Here is a 16,521-nt window from a genome sequence, read left to right as displayed (position 1 = left end):
ATGTCGAAGTCTAAATTCTCCGAGTTTGCCCTAAGCTTCAATGAGAGTTCTGGGGCCCAAATGAAAAATACAGAATAGAATCATGTCCAATAATATCTTTTAAATGAACGATTAAACTGCCCATGGCCTTCTTCTACCACTGTACCAATGCACATTCTCTCTGGTCTTTTTCACTAGGTTGGTGTTGAAAAGCAGTTCTGTGCAAGGTAAATCACCTTGGTGTGATCCTTAAGCCCTGGGAAGTGAGCTCATTTGTTCCCCCACTAACAACCTCCACATTCTGGGTTTGTTTTCCCATCTGGTACTTGGGTCTTTTTCATAAATGTTAATGGGAATAACTTACTTTGGCCAACACCCATAGAGACCCAATTGTCTGGAGGTGAGTCACACTTGTTAAGGACTAACTTCCTTGGTGAGTCACACTTGTTAAGGACTAACTTCCTTTGGGAACATCAATAGCTGACCCTGCCCCAGAAGTTGATGGAGATTGCTATCTGTATGTACACAACTCTATGAATGAAAAGATTTTGCATCCAGTGCAGTGTATCATTTGTAGCCTTTGCTAAAATTAACAGCTCATTCTCTTAGAGTCAAGTATCTGTAAGCCTTTGTTAAATAAATAATTTTATTATAAATTCACTTAAATTTGCAAAAAAAAAAAAAGCTACTTTATGTAAATAGTTTATGTTTAAGCAAATGTTATCCTTTAAATCTTATTTCAACCTTTCATTGAATATATATATATATATATATTCACACATATATACATGGATCTTTTTTAAAAGTTTGTTATAGTTGACGTAGCTTCTTTTTTTCCCTTTATATTATTTTAAATGTTTTTAATATTTCTGATTGACAATCTTAAAAGCAATATAATGCTGCATCACAGTAATCGTTTGAAATCCACTTAGGCATTCACCCAATTTTCAGAAATTTAGATTGTTTGCCACTTTTCATTATTACAGAAAAAACATATCTATGAACACCCCCTCCCATCTTCTCGAGCAGATTGTCTCTACTATCATCCCCACTCCCTAATCTTCAATCATTCCGTCTACTTATTGCTTTCCTGTATTTTCAATTATACCTATGTCTCTTCTTTCCTTAAACAACTTCTCACTAGATGCAACCATTCTCATCATCAGCCTAAATTCTCCTCCCCTTCTGCCTAAGGTCTTTGAGAAAGCCATCTTTCCTCTCCCTTCCTTACTTTTGCATCTTTGCCATTTGGCTTCCAGTCCTATCACTCAATATAAACTATTCTCACTAGAGTTATCAAAGATCTTTTTCACTGCCAAGGTGAATGGCTTTTCCTTGGTCCTCACCTTTTTTACTTTCTCTGCAGCCTCTGACACTGTCCATTAGCCTCTCCTGGATTTTCTCTCCTCTTTAGATTTTCCTGACTGAGGAGGTTCCAACAGCACCTCCTCAGTTGCTGGATCTTCCTTCAGCTCCTATCTACTAATATGAATGTCACCCAAGAGTCTTTGCCAGGGCCTCTTCTATTTTCATTCTAGAACATCTCACCATGTCCCACAGATCCAAGGGTCATCATGCTAACTGTAGTTATTGTTATCATGTCTAGGATCATATGCATCTATAGATTATCTATTTTGACCTATATCTTTCTAGAGATAATGACAACAACAATAATAATATCTATGCACATTTACATACATATTAGGAGAAAATGAGATATTTGCACAGACTGGGGTACTTTCTAGTTAAAATCTGAAAGATTTTCAAAGAAACACTTCATGCAACAGATTGACATTTTTTCCACATTGACATCATCCAGAAAGTTATTTTCAATGGGAAAATTGCCACAATTGGATCTCTGCTTAAAAAACAATGATGATGCACTTTTGTACCAGCCAGCAAAGAAGAGCTTGCATTTTCCTTACTTTTCTTGGGTGGCTTGAACTTATGGCACTGATTAATATGAAGTGGGTTTTTTTTTCTTCTGTGTCCCTTCTGTGATTTTAAAGCTCAAATTATAGCCAAAGACAGAACTTTCATTCTTGGTGCATATAAATAAGATTATTCATGATGAACACAGAACTGAGTCATTCCACAGATGGTTATTAACTATCTCCCTTGTGCAGGCTTCTGGGGGTAAACGGAAGGTTAAGGCATTGCCCTCATGAAGCCTTGAAAGTTTGTGGCAATCACAAGAACCATGTCCAGAACTGGAAGAGTCCAGAGAAGTCCAATTTATTCATTTTGCAGATGAGGAAACTGAGCCAAAGGGCAATCAGGTAACACGCCAAATCATATAAATGATAAGCATTAGTGGTTGGATTCATTTGATATATTTGAAGTGGTTTTTAGGTTCCAGATCTAAGAGGCAAGAAAAGTGGAAGGAAGTTTAGGATGTTAATCGTTGAGTTTTCAATCAGTTTTTCAGTGTTCAGTCAGTGTTTTCCAATTTAGTTTTTCACTCTTTATGACCCTGGGGTTTTTTCTTGGCAAAGATGCTGAAGTGATTTGCTCTTTCCTTCTCCAGCTTATTTTTAAAAATGAGAAATCAAGGCAAACAGAGTTAAGGGACGTGGCCAGGGCCACCTGGCCAGTAAATGTCTGAGATCAGGTTTGAACTGAGGAAGATGACTCTTCCTGACCCCAGCCTTGGCACTCTACCCACTGCACCACCTCAGTGCCCTATGTACACTACACTTTGTTGACTCAACCACATTCACCGAATTGCATTTTACCAAATCAGAGAGGCATTTTCAACCACTCCGGGATCCATGGGCGAAGACCGAGGAGAGAGCCCAGTCTCCCAGTAGACATCTACAGGGCACAGAGGTTGCCTGGGAATTAGGAGGAAGGAGAGATTTGGGAAGTCCCAAGGGGGTCTGCATGTGGAGTTTGGCTCTGGTCATCAGTAGCAGTGGAAAGCACCCCCCTCCAGATATCCCTGACTAGGAGGGGCAGCCGTTAGACTAATGAAGTTCCCTTGAGGGAGAATACCCTACAATGTGTCTGTCAGAAAGCAGTGGGACTTACCCAGCTCACAGCTGCTGGTGGCTGAGATCCAACCTCTTGGCAGACTTCCATCCCTTACTCCACCTGTTGGACTTTTTTCCCTCTCAGTTTGAAATATTCATTAAGCTTATCAAAGACCACTGGGGCCTTTAGAAATCCCCCCCTATCTCTGTACCTTGCCAAAGCCCCTTTTCTCCCGGGGTATGTGTATGAGGACAGTTTTCTGGCTCAGGGCATGTTCTCTGGGGCAGAGATCATTCCAAAGCATGGAGACAGCATTCGATGCTCATGCTGAAGCTGACGGAGGAACCGGGTGGGGTGGGCACTGAGAGCCAAGTCTATGGTGGGGCTGGAAGATGGCACAGCTGGGTATTAGGGCACTGAGTCCCTGCAGAGATCTGTAAATCATTATTGTCCTGCAACTCAACAAGCATTTATTAAGCACCTATTACGTGCAGGACACTGTGGTATGCTTTGGGGATATAAAGACAAAACCAAACCAGTTTCTGCCCTCTAAAGTTATGTTCTATTTGGCGGGGTGGGTGAGTCTCCAGGATGTAAATAGATAAATGTCAGCATTATCATTTGAGGAAGAGAAAGAGAGGGCCCATAGCTGGGGGTTTCGGAAAAGGCTTCCCCTAGGAGCTTGTGCCTGACAAGCCTTAAAGCAATCCAGGATTCCAAGAAGTCTGGGCACATTCCAAGAATGACGGGCAACCGAGGCAAAGGTACAGAGATGAGAGCTATCGTGTCGACCTGGTGCCCAGAATTGAGAAACCTGACACAGAGGCCACAAAAGGGCATAATGTAGTCTAGAAAACCAGGCTGGATCCAGATCGGGAAGGGATTTCAATGCCAAACCGGGTTTTACTTTATTCTTCAGGCAATGGGGAGCAATTCCTCACCCCCTAATGCTCTCAGTATCCCCTGATTTCCCCTAGGCAAAGGTGCCATCTCAATCCACACTTGTGGGCAAGCTTCCAAGGGAAAGGGCACATAAGAAATAGGCAGGAGGCAACTTCATCTTTCCCTACTCTTCCTCAATTAGGTCTTGCTTTGACTTTCCATCCCCAGAGTTTAGCCAGTGCTGGATAGACAATGGGTGCTTAATAAATGTTTAATTTGATGGGATAATAAAATGGTAGAAATCAATGGGCTGGTTCAGGGATTACTCTAAGCATCCTTGTCCCTGGACACCGGACTCAATCAGTTGGCAAAAAGATTAAAAATGGGTCAAATTTTTCCATTCTTTTTATTATGATGATTTTTTTTACATTAGTTCAAATTTTCTTTAAAAGGGTGAGATTAGGGCAGGTAGGTGGTAAAGTGGATAAAGCACTGAAGTCAGGAGGACCTGAGTTCAAATCTGGCCTCAGACACTTAACACTTCCTAGCTGTGTGGCCCTGGGCAAGTCACTTAACCCCAATTGCCTCAGAAAAAAAAAAGTGAGATTTAGGATCCTTTACTTCTGTAACTTCCCCCTTTTAATAGTTGACAACTTATTTTTTTTTAATTGGAAATTCAAGAGTTGCTGTGGTCATATGTGATATCATCTTATCTCCGTCATTCTGTTTGTTCATGTCTGTTCTTTGTGAACCATTTAAGGTTTTCTTGGGCAGACACTGGAGTGGTTCGCTATTTCCTTCTCCAGCTCATTTTATGGATGAGGAAACTGAGGCATACAGGCTTACGTGACTTGCCTTGGTTCATATAGCAAGTAAACGTCTGAGGCTGGACTTAAGCTCAAGAAAATGGATCTTCCTGACTCCAGGCCAGCACGGTGCACCGTGGTGCTACCTACTAATTCGATGTTTTCACTTACTTTTGCTCTAACTGCCGGAGGATCTGACTCCATATAGACAGCAAATTCTGTGTGGTTATCTCTAGAATCAGGCGTTTCCTGTCCATTGAGATATAATCATTTCCATCTTTTATGATTTTTTTTGGTGCTCGCCACTTCTAATAACTTCTCTTTTTTTGTGTTGTGATTGAAGAGGAAAATGTTTGTGTCAAGTAGGTAGAAAGCTTCTCCGGGGTCCATAGCTGCTGTGGCCTCTTGCGTCTCTTGATCCCTAACAATTTTGACTGCCTACTTTCACAGTGAATAACCAAGTATAAAGGTGTCTGTTAACTTATACTGAAAGATCTTGTCAAATTCTTTATTCTCCATTATGAATGGTGTCAGCTGCCATTTTCTTCAGGGTCCACAAGATGGATAACAAGTTGCCAACGTTTACTTGATTCTTTAAAGATTTTCAAATCACTTTACGTGGATTATCTCATTGAATCTTCACTATACCCATGTGAGGAGGTAGGCACTAGGACTCCCATTTTACAGATGAGGACACTGCGGCTGAACTCAAATATTAAGAATCTAAGGCAGAACTTTAAAAATTAGAGACCATATAGTCTAACTCTCGTCTTACAGATAGGAAAAACAAGGCTGAGTCCTGTTAAGTGACTTGTCCAAAGTTATCCAGGCACACTGGAAGTCTCAGGGGTGGGATTTGAACCCAGTACCTCCAACTCCAGATCTTGTGCTCTTTCCTGAATAGCCCTCTGGTGATTTGTCTAATTATGCTCATGGGCTCTACAAAGTGAAATAACCCAGGCTATCATAACATAATGGATGGAGACGCAGAGAATCCAAGTCTTGCCACTCCGTTTGCCGCCTTTCCACTGAGCCTTCATTTGTTGCAATAAAGGATAAGATTCTCCCATCAGAGAGTGTGCCTTCAGCGCCATGGTGTCCAGAATATCCCCAAACTATATGATTCTTTATACTTTCTCGGGCTTTTTCTCCACTCTGGAACTTTCGCTGCAGAAACAAGATGGCACCTCACAGGCTGAGGGCAGCTGTGAGTTTTTACCTATTTCACAGGCAGCCAGGCTTGGACCATTTATCACCTGGGGACCCATCCTTCCATAAAGGAGCTTTTGCTGGGCTTAGCTGGGCTGCCCTTGGGGAAGCAGACCAGCCTTTACTCAAGACCTTTCCATCCTGGTAGCACTTGTAAGAGCTCCTGATAAGTAAGTGCAGGACGCTCAGTTTACCCGAGTCTTTTGTTGGTCTTTCTGGATGTCCGAAGCCCATTTTTGTACCTAGCTTCCTGGGTGAGGAAGGGCCTTAGAATATAGCTCCTACCACATGCATATCACCTCATGCAGCACTTATAGTGGTAGTATTAGTGTTTACCTTCAACCCTGCAATTTGGTTGTATCTATTAATTGTGTCTCAGAAAAGGAAAAAAGCGCTACATTGATCAATCTGGGAATGCAGCCAGTTGGAATCAAATCAGGATCAGAATTCCTCCAAAGAAAATGGTCCTTATTTTCTGTCCATTTCGTCTATGATTATATATAAATGAAAATCTTATGTATATTATGCATGTTCTACACATATTACATCTACCACACATTAAAAAGAAAATATGTCACAGGACAGAGAACTAGACTTGGATCCGGATTCAAATCCTGCCCTTGATTGGAACTACAACACAAGTAAGATATTTTCTCTGTGATTTTGAGGAAGTCACTTAATCTCTCCCTGCCCCGAGGTAACTCTAAAGGCATGAATGTAAAGATAGGTCCCTTTAAACATTCCTGGTGTGAGTTTGTAAAGTGAGAGGTCCTATGCTGTTGAATTATCAGCAGAATAAAAGTAAAACACCAGTACCACCATCACCACTACAGCAACTCCACAGACAGTGTATGGACACAACAATCCTCAAGTCTTACAAAGGCAGTAGTTAGGGAGAACATCTCTTCACCAGCAAGAGATGGATGCCATCTCTCAAGGCTGTGCTCCTCGCAGAGCAATGCGGAAGGAATATCACTCTTCCTCTGGAAGTCTTCAGGATGGATTGGAGGAAGGAGAAATGGGGATCTGGGAGCTATGCTGGGGGACCATTGCAGTGGCTTATTTGTGTGATATGATGACTCATTAAAAGGCTCCGTGACTCTGTTTCCTCACCTGTAAAATGGGGATAATTATATTCACCCTATCAACCTTCTAGAATTACTATGATCAAACAAGATTATACATACATACATATGTAATACACATTATGTATGCATATAAAATCTTTGTATGGAGAGAGGAAAGAAAGAAAGAGAAAAGGAAGAAAGAATAAGTGTATACACAGGTATATAAATTTAATCTAAAACAAATATACTAGTTATAATGAACACTAAATAAATTATTAAATAACAATTTCACTGCCTCTAAGAATGTTTACAAGGATTCATAGAGATGATTTGAATGAACTATATCATAAAAATAAGTTGTTCAAGAAGTTGGAATTGTACTTTTCCTTTCTATAAATTGCTTCATAACAAACAGAGGTATTGGCCATTCATGTGTGTGCATATACAAAACGTCCATCACAAGACATACCTAACTGAAGTCTTTGCTCAGGACTTAAGTCATGAGAACTTAGAGAGACAAAGATCTGACACTGCTATCGTAAGCAAAATGTTTGGGGCTATCAAAATTGTTATTATTTTTATTTTAAGAGAGATATGATCCTCTCATCATTTTTTTTTTCTTTGTTCTCCCCTCAAATAAAATATGACATTTTAAGGGGGAATAGAAGTTATAAAAGGACATTCTGGGAAATGGGAGTTAGAGTAAAGTGAGGTAGTTGGACAGGGAAGGAAAGAATAGTTCGGTGGTTACTTTTATTTGTTTGGGGATAGAAATGGTGGGGAGGGCTGGTTCAGCTGACAGAATGCAGAGCCTGGAATCAGGAAGATTTGAGTTCAAATTCTACCACATGTACTTACTATGTGGTTCCAAGCATGTCATTTAACCCTGTTTTCCTTAGTTTCCTCAACATTAAAATGATCTGGAAAAGGAAATGGCAAACTACTCCAGTATCTTTGCCAGGAAAACCCCAAATGAGGCCATGAAGGGTCGGATGGGAGTCAAAGGCTGAATTTATTCAGTTATCCTTTCGGCTTTTGAAATGCCATCAAGTAGCAGGAACTCTTCATCCTGCTCTCCCTTTTACTGCCTCCTTGAGGCACTGCCCACAAAGGGTTCTGCTGCAGAAGGAGTGGGCAAAGAGCCTTGAGAAGGGAAGGAAGGGAGCTGCGAAATGCAAACTGTCCAAAATCGAGGGCTGCTTGTACTTCTCAGCCGTCCCAGTCAGTATCCCAGGAGTGCCCAGCAGCTGGCCAAAGAATATTCATGGCACAAATGCATAAAACCTGTATTCAGCTGAAAAATGGACCCCGTTTCAAGGATGAGGCTTCCCGAGTTTCTTGCTGTTTGGGCAGGGGAGTAATTTATCCTCTGTCTGGTTTTGCATGTTATATGTGGCTATTTACTTTAGTTTTCACTCGCAGCGAGCTGCATAGCAACCCCTCCATTATTTATGCTCCTTCTGAGATACAGCGTCCTTCCCAAGGAAACCCACAGAGTCACAAATGTGGCAGGAGCACGGCTGCTCCCCAGACAAAGGGAGGTTCAAGGTTGGGCTCCACAGGAGGAAAAGATGGCAAATAGCCAGTGCTACCTTGAAACCGGGGAGTAAAAAACAAGGACAGAGCCTCTTCGTGGATGGATGGAAAAGCAAAATCTCCACTCCAGACTGAAATCAGTTAGGCCTGGATTTTATTTTCTGTTATTTCTTTGCTGTCATTCTTTTCATCCTTTCATCTCTACCTCCTCCTCCTCTCTCTCCTTCTCTATTGCTTTTTCTCTTCCTCCTTGTCTCCCCTCTCTCTTTTTTTTCTCTCCAACTTTCTCTCTTTTTCCTTTCCCCTTTCTTTTCCCTTCTTCCTTCTTTCTCTTCCCTCCCTCCCTCTTTTCCTCTTTCATTCTCTCTTTACTTCCTCTCTCTTCTTCTCCCTCTTTTTCTTTCCCTCTTGACTTTTCTCTCTTCTCCTACTTTCTTTTCCTCTCTTCTTCTCTTCTCCCTCTTTCCTCTCCTTCCTTCCCTCTTTCTTTCCCCTTTCCTCTTTTTCTTCTCTTTCTTTCCCTTCCCTCCCTCTTCTGTCCTCCCTCTCCATTTCTTTTCCTCTCTCTTTCTTCCTATTTTCTTCTCTCTCCCCTTTTCTTCTCTTCCTCTCCTTTTCTTTTTTCTTTCCTCTCTCTTCTTTCTTTTTTCTTTATCTTCTTCCCTCTTTCTTTCTTTTCTCTCTCTTTCCTTCATCCCTCAAATCTTGGCTCTGTTACTTACTTCCCACAAGATTTTGGACAGATAACTTTAACTCTTTAGCCCTCAATTTCTTACTCTGTCTTCTGCCATGCTATGAAAATGTTTAGGGAACCTGTTTCTGTTGGGGCATGCTGACATGAGATGGCAGGATCCTATGTGAATTTAGTGCTTCTGCAAATGTTCTGTGACTATGCTATATTATAAGAAGAAGAGCCTTTTTGTTAGCTGCTCAGTCAAATCTGAGGGTGCATACAAAAGGCTCCAATAGAGAAACTCATTCTCCCCCCCTTCCTGCTGACCATGAGGTTCAAGGATTCCTCTCTGAGCTCCAAAGGACTAGTAGTACACATGTCTGGGACGGGGCTGCCTCCTCTTTGTGCCTTCTTTCCTTACTGCAGGGCTTTGTGAGGTCTCCAAAGATGAGAGGAGCTATAGAAGTCTCCTGATGACAGAAGCTGCTATAGAATTGGGTGAGATGTCAATGCAACCCTAAGGAGTCACCTGCTTGACCCAGCCCAGCAGTAAATTAACCCTTGAAACCAAATAACATGCTGTATTCTACAATTTGGGGAAAGACTACATTTCCTGGCAACATCACAATCAGAAATAAGCTTAGTGAAATAAATGTTTTCATTTAAAGTGTACTCTCCTCAAGAACCAAAGTTATTTACAAAAGAATATTGCTTTCTTCTGCGAGATGTGGTTGTATTTCTAATGTTGCTATATCCTCTCAGCAAATATCCCTTTGTAGAAGTTAATTTATGTAAATTGTTTATCAATATTAAGGAGATATCACTTGGCTAATTTGTTAGTGGAACTAATCACTGGTATCAATGATACTGAGGAAATATTGGTTGGTGACTGATAGTGGGAGAAGCACGCCAGAATGAGGCTAATGATGGCATTAGAAAAGAACAGCAGCCGTCTCTCCGGGGCACCCCTAGATCTCAGAGAGGGAGGTGTGAACAGCCAAATTCTGAAGACCTGTATTAGAGTGCATTGCGTTGGGAGAGCAAGTCCAGAATCTTGCTACGACTATAAAATAAGAGATTTGCACTGCATTTATTAGGTTTTCTTCCAGCTCTGAAGTCCATCATCCCTTTCTCCCCATGTTCCCTCTCTTCTCCTCTTCCCATGTCACATTCCGTTTCTCTGTCCCTCTTTCTTATTGAGAGAAATCTGGACATATGCATCTTCATACTCTCTGGTTTGTCCTAGAGCTTTTTAACTGATGATCATGGATCTTGAGTCGAAAGAGACATTTTATAGATTAAGGAGCTGAGTTGCCCCGCACTCATAGATAATAAGTAGCAGAAATGTGATTGGAATTCACATCCTCTGCCTCCAAATTCAGTCCTCTTTCCCACTGTATCACTCTCACTCTGATAATTTTCAATGACAAACACTAGAATTCTTCTCTGATTAATAGAAAAGGTCCATTGTCCTCTAGACATGATGCACTGAGGGTTTGATTCAGTGTCTTTCTTGTGACTTGCTGTTCAGACATTATGTGAGTCACCTTTTCTTCCCCAGGACTAGTTACAGAACTTTGCTAAATACTTCCAAGACCCCTAGTTTCATATCTATAAGGCAATGCCTTCCACTGATGCAGCTTTCTATTCCTTAGAATATAGGCCTCAGCATTCTATGGCTCAAAAATTCACCCCTCTCTGATGAGCCTCATCACACTTAGCTAATCTGATCCTTGGCCAATAGACATCCATATAGCCCGTCATTTAGTCACTTCTCTGAGTTTATACTCATCTGGCATAAATTTTGAGAAGGTAGAATCAACTTTACTTCATTATAAAAGCATTGGAAATCCACGGCTGATCAATGGTCAAAACTTATGAACAGGTAGTTATCAGGAGAAGAATTCAAAGCTATCAAAAGTCATATAAAAATGCTCTAAATCAGGGCTTCTTAAACTTTTCACACTCCATTTTTGCCCAAGAAATTTTTATATAACCCCAGATATATGGGTATATAAAATAAGTATAAAAATCAAACATTTACTGACAACAAATCAAAATTTCATGACCTCCACATTCAATCATGAGACCCTATATTAGGTTTTGAACCACAGTTTAAAAAGCTGGGCTCTAAATTATTGATTTAAAAATGCAAATTTTAAAAAACTCGGAGAAGACTCTTCTTACTTATCACAGTGGCTAACATGACAATAGAAAAATGACAAATATTGGAGAGAAGGTGAAAAAATATAGATACTGACGCACTATTGGAGTTGTGAACTGGTTTGGAGAACAATTTGGAACAATTTGGAAAGAGCATGAAAATGGCATACTCTTTGATGCACAATACTGCTACTTGGTCTGTATCCCAAAGACATCAAAGAAAAAATAAAAAGGACCTGTATGTACAAAAATGTGTATATCAGCTCTTTCTGTTGTGGGAAAGAATTGGAAGTTGAGGAGACGGCCATCAATTGGGGAATGGCTAGATAAGTTGTGGTATATGATTGTGATGGAACACTTATGCTATAAGAAATGAGGAGCAGGATAGTTTTGGGAAAAACCTGAGAAGATTCATATGAACTCATGCTAAATGGAATGAACAGAACCAAGAGAACACTGTACACAATAACAGCAATTTTGTAGGGTGAGCAATTGTACAAGATGTTATCTACTCTGATCAATACAATAATGCAAGTCAATTCCAAAGGGCTCTGATGAAAAATGTCATCTCTCCCCAGAGAGAGAGCTAATAAACTTTGAATGAAGAATGAAGCAATTTTTTTCCACTTTGTTTTTCTTGCTCTTTTTTAAACAACATGGCTAATATGGAAATGTGCTCTGCATGAAAAATCAATATGTGAATGAATGAATTGATAAATAAATAATGATTTTTTAAAAAGCATTGGAAAAGCACTTAATCGACATAGGTGCTCAGTAAAAGATGGTTGAATTGAATTTGTTGTTCAGCCAATATCCTTTTTTCCTGATCGTTCTGGAGACTGAAGGGAGAAAGTTGACACCTTAATCTCCCATAAAAAGCAAAATCAGTTTGTATATTAACCCTTTTAGCTGTTCATGCTTTGGAATTCACCTCATTACCCTCCTGTGGTTGGACAGAAATATACTTGGCAATGCAATATATGAGTGTTTGCCAAACATCTGCAGTACATTCAACGGCCATTAACATGCCACATTTTTAAAAAGTTCATTCTGGGACCTCTATAATCACTCTGAAAACTTCATCAAACTTTAAATAGACAAAGTCCCCAAAGAGAAAGAGCATAACTTTTGAAATCACTCAAGGGTTTGATTACTAATGTACAGAGAGACCTGCTAATGGGACATTATTGATAGCACAAAGTTTTGCTCCAGTCTCTTTGGTCATGTTCCTAGTATAACAACATCAAAGTTCAAAAAACAAAACCCTAAAGTTAATATAAGTAAAACTCTGGAACAAAAGGTCAATCTATAATAGAATCAATTTCTGTCCAAAAGCTGGAGGCCATACCCAGAGAGGCAAAATGGGAAAAGTGAATTTCACCTGGCACGAACATATCCCATTACTGATTCCATCTTTCTTTGACATAAACTGATAGCAGAATAAGAGCAAGTTTTAGAACTCAATTCCCCTACCATGAATCAAGGGGTTCATTAATGCCAACTTTCAATTGTTTATAAATGGGCAAATGTGATTCTGTCAGTATGGGGATTTTTACATAATGCAACTTTTATTTAATAATCTAACTATAGAAAATGAGCTCATAGAACTTCAGAGTTAGAAGAGAGCTCAGATCTAACTCAAGCCATAAATGAAGGGAATTGTCACATAACATACTGAACAAGGCTCTTTGAAAGCTCTACAAGGAAGGAGAATTCCATAATACTTCAAGGCATCATAGTCCATTTTTAGACAGCTCTTATGGTTCGGAATTTTTTCATGATATCAAACCCCAATTTTCTTCTTTACTAGTTCCATTCATTGCATCTGGCACTAATAATTCCTCCTCCACTTGATCTTTCAAATGCTATGTCCCATCCCTATTCCTGCATCTTTCCTCTTCAGGACAAATACCCCCATGTCCTTCAACTGAAACTTATGTGAAGCTCTTCACTGTGTTGCTTATCCTCTTATACATAATCTCTAGCTTATGTTATCTATCAAACTGTAGTGCCTAGAATGGAATACAGTGCTGCAGGGGAGACCTGACATGAGCAGAGAACAATGGGATGATCACATCTGGTGATATATTGGACCCACCTCAAATGAGGCTCAAGAGAGCCACATAATCAGTTGTTAAACATTTATGAGCTCACCCCTAGTGACTCCCTCTATTCCTGAAAACTCTTCCCCTCTTAATGTAGCTCAAGATTATTTGAGGGGGTTTTGGCTGTCATATCAACCTGCTGATTCATATTGTACTCAAATTCTATTAAAAGCCCCAGATTTTTTTTTCAAAGAAACAGTTACCTATCTCTTCCCCATCTTTTTTTGAAATTGATATTTTCTAATATCTTTTCATTTACCCCTACTGAATTTCAACTTATTAAATTTAAGCTGATTCCATAACTATTAAAGATTCTTTTGAAGCTTGCCTCTCATCTAGTGTTCGCTCTTTCTCCTACTTTATGTTTTCTCCTCTATACCTTTATCTATCCCACTGATCCAAGCACAGCACTCGGTGATATTCCACAGGAGGTTTCCTGCCATAATGATATTGAACAACTAACAATTAGTCTGAGTTTGACATGCAACTAATCCTGACTCCATCTGACGGTAACATAGTTTCAGCCTTATTTCTCCATCCTCTTTATGAGAGTAACATGATATACACTTTATAGTAGTTCTTTTAAATTTTAGTAAATAAATGAGAAATAAAATTAGCTGGATGAGTATCCAATCAGATCACAAATTTTTGAGATGGACCCCAGGTTTTGGAAGGGAATTTAGAAGTCATGCAAAACCCACAATTTATGGAGAGGTTAAATTTCCCATTATCATAAGTAAGTGGCAGGACCTGAATCCACATTCAACCCTTTTCCTATTCCAAGCTCTATTAAAACACAAATACAAGTAGATGTTTAAAAATCTTGATTGGGAAGGTAAGATAATAAACCTTTTAAATGGATGTGTTGAAAGGAATGGGGAGGAAATGGATTTTTTAAAAAAATGCTCTAATATTTCAGAGTTGTCAGTCATAAAAGCCAAGGGTTTTCTTTCAGGGCTCTCTGAAGTTGGAAAGTATGAATTACATGTACTCATTAAAAACTTTTTTATGTTGAACTCAAAGAGTGAAATTAGAAGCTACATTAATGTTCCAGCCACGCAACAACTGGGCAACAGATGTCGGCGGCTTTATGGGGAAAAGATTACACGGTCCAAGTTGACCATTTACTGTATGTTTGCCTGGCAGAGAAGAAGAGGAACAAGCATATTGTCCAATTACAGAAAATGTTCTGCCTCTGAAAAGAGAGAAGGTTGCAAAACTGACTGTGGTCATTTCTGAGCTGCACATTTTTTTCCCATTGAGCTGTTATTTCAGAGGGTTGGGTGGTTTGGGGTTAGTTGCCTTTTTTCCCCCTTTTTTTCCTTAAAGAATGAAGAGATGATCTTGCCCTAGTCCACAGAGCCAGAAAGCTGTCAAATGAAATCCCAGGGAAGACTAGCATTCTTTCCAGTTTCCTTGCTCAAATGGTGAGTGAGTTTTCCAGTGATCCACATGTGAACCGGCTGGCATTTAAATTAGAGCCGTTCCTCTTTATTGCTGAGAACACTGGAATGCCCGAGCTGTTTGGCTTCCAGGGACTCGATGATAGGATCACAGATTTCAGGCTGGATCTTACCTGAGAGGCCATGGATTCCCGCCCTCTCCCTTTCTGGATAGGGAAGCTGAAGCACAGAGAGTATTAGTGGGTTTGCCTTGAGTCACACACATGGTTCTAGTTTGGGCCCTTGGTTCCATGCCATTTGCTGGGGACAACCTAGTGGAAATTCTTCCTTTCTTAGAACTAGAGAGTGGCAAAAAGTGTTTTAGTATGTACATGGTGGGCGACTCTACTGGGGCGAGCTAGCCGTGCGGCTTTGAAATGTCATTTCCTAAAGAACCAGGTTTGTAGGAAAACCTGAGTTCAATCCCTTCTCAGATATGTCATGTGATCCTGAACGGTCACTTAACCTCCTTGTTTCTGGGGGAAGAGATCTGGAGGCCTTTAAGCCTTTTCTAGGTCTAAGTCTCTGATCCTAGGAGCATTCACGAACCCAGGAGATTCCTAAGGTGTTAGATCTCTAGACAAACTTTTCTGGGAGAGTTAACGACCTCAGCCACCTGTTTTCTAAATAAAATAAATTTTGGGACATTCTGGAAAATGGAATAAACTGGAGAATCTCACACAGGTCACTAGCCAAAACCTGGATTTAATGAACCAGTTTCAGGAGTTACTTAATTAAGCCCAATACCTCAAAGGGTCGCCTGCCTGCCCATAACATATGCAAACTGCACTAGCAGCCTTCTCTCGTTTCCTTCTTCTCTATTTTTTGGAATGGCTCCCATCCTTCCTACTTTTCCATTATCTGGAGTATCAGGAGCCTGGGAAATTACCAGGGCCACCATTTTGGTTTGTCATTGCTGCCCTCCCTTGGCATCCCCCCCCAACCCACATTTCTTTGGGTTCCTTCCTGCTTTGTTTGAGGCCCTCCTTCTTAAGACTTCTACCAGCTTTTAGATTTTGCTTTTTAATTAACTCCCAGAATTCAGCAAGAACTACAAACCACAGTGAACTTGTTAAACATTTTTCCACTTGATGAAGCAATCCAGCATGAGACAAAATTACTAGTTGTTAAATTCCGGGCAAGTCCCTTAGCTTATTTCTGCTTCAGTTTTCTCATCTGTAAAAGGATGTACTTCCCAGTACCATCCTGAGACCTGAATGAAATGGGATTTGAACTGCCAATCACCATCACCATCATCATTACTATCATAGATTTGAGCTGTTATTGTGGTTCAGCCCTTTTCAGTCACACAGCCATCTCTTCATTAATCCAGTCAGGGTTTCCTTGGCAAAAATACAGGACTGGTTTGTTATTTCCTTCTGCAGCTCATTTTACAGATGGTAAAACTTCAGCAAGCAAGGTTAAGTGACTTGTCCAGGGTCACAGACCTCGTAAGCTTCTGAGACCAGAGTTAACCCAAGTATTTCTGATTTAGTTTTGGCAAAAAGAGCAAGAATGACAGGTAGGATAGCCAATGAAGAACCCATATGTTATCCAAGCTCTATCCAATAGTAAAGAGGCAGTGGTCAGTTCTTGTCCAAGTTCAGTCCTTGGATCAGGAACATGACCCTGCTGACCACCAACCACGCATTTGCTTGCTTGCTTTTTTCTAGGAGTGGTGATGTA

This window comes from Sminthopsis crassicaudata, chromosome 5, assembly GCF_048593235.1.
Source record: "Sminthopsis crassicaudata isolate SCR6 chromosome 5, ASM4859323v1, whole genome shotgun sequence".
Taxonomy (NCBI): Eukaryota; Metazoa; Chordata; class Mammalia; order Dasyuromorphia; family Dasyuridae; genus Sminthopsis; species Sminthopsis crassicaudata.
The sequence above is the reverse complement of the archived record's forward strand: the minus strand, read 5'-3'. Positions refer to the sequence as shown.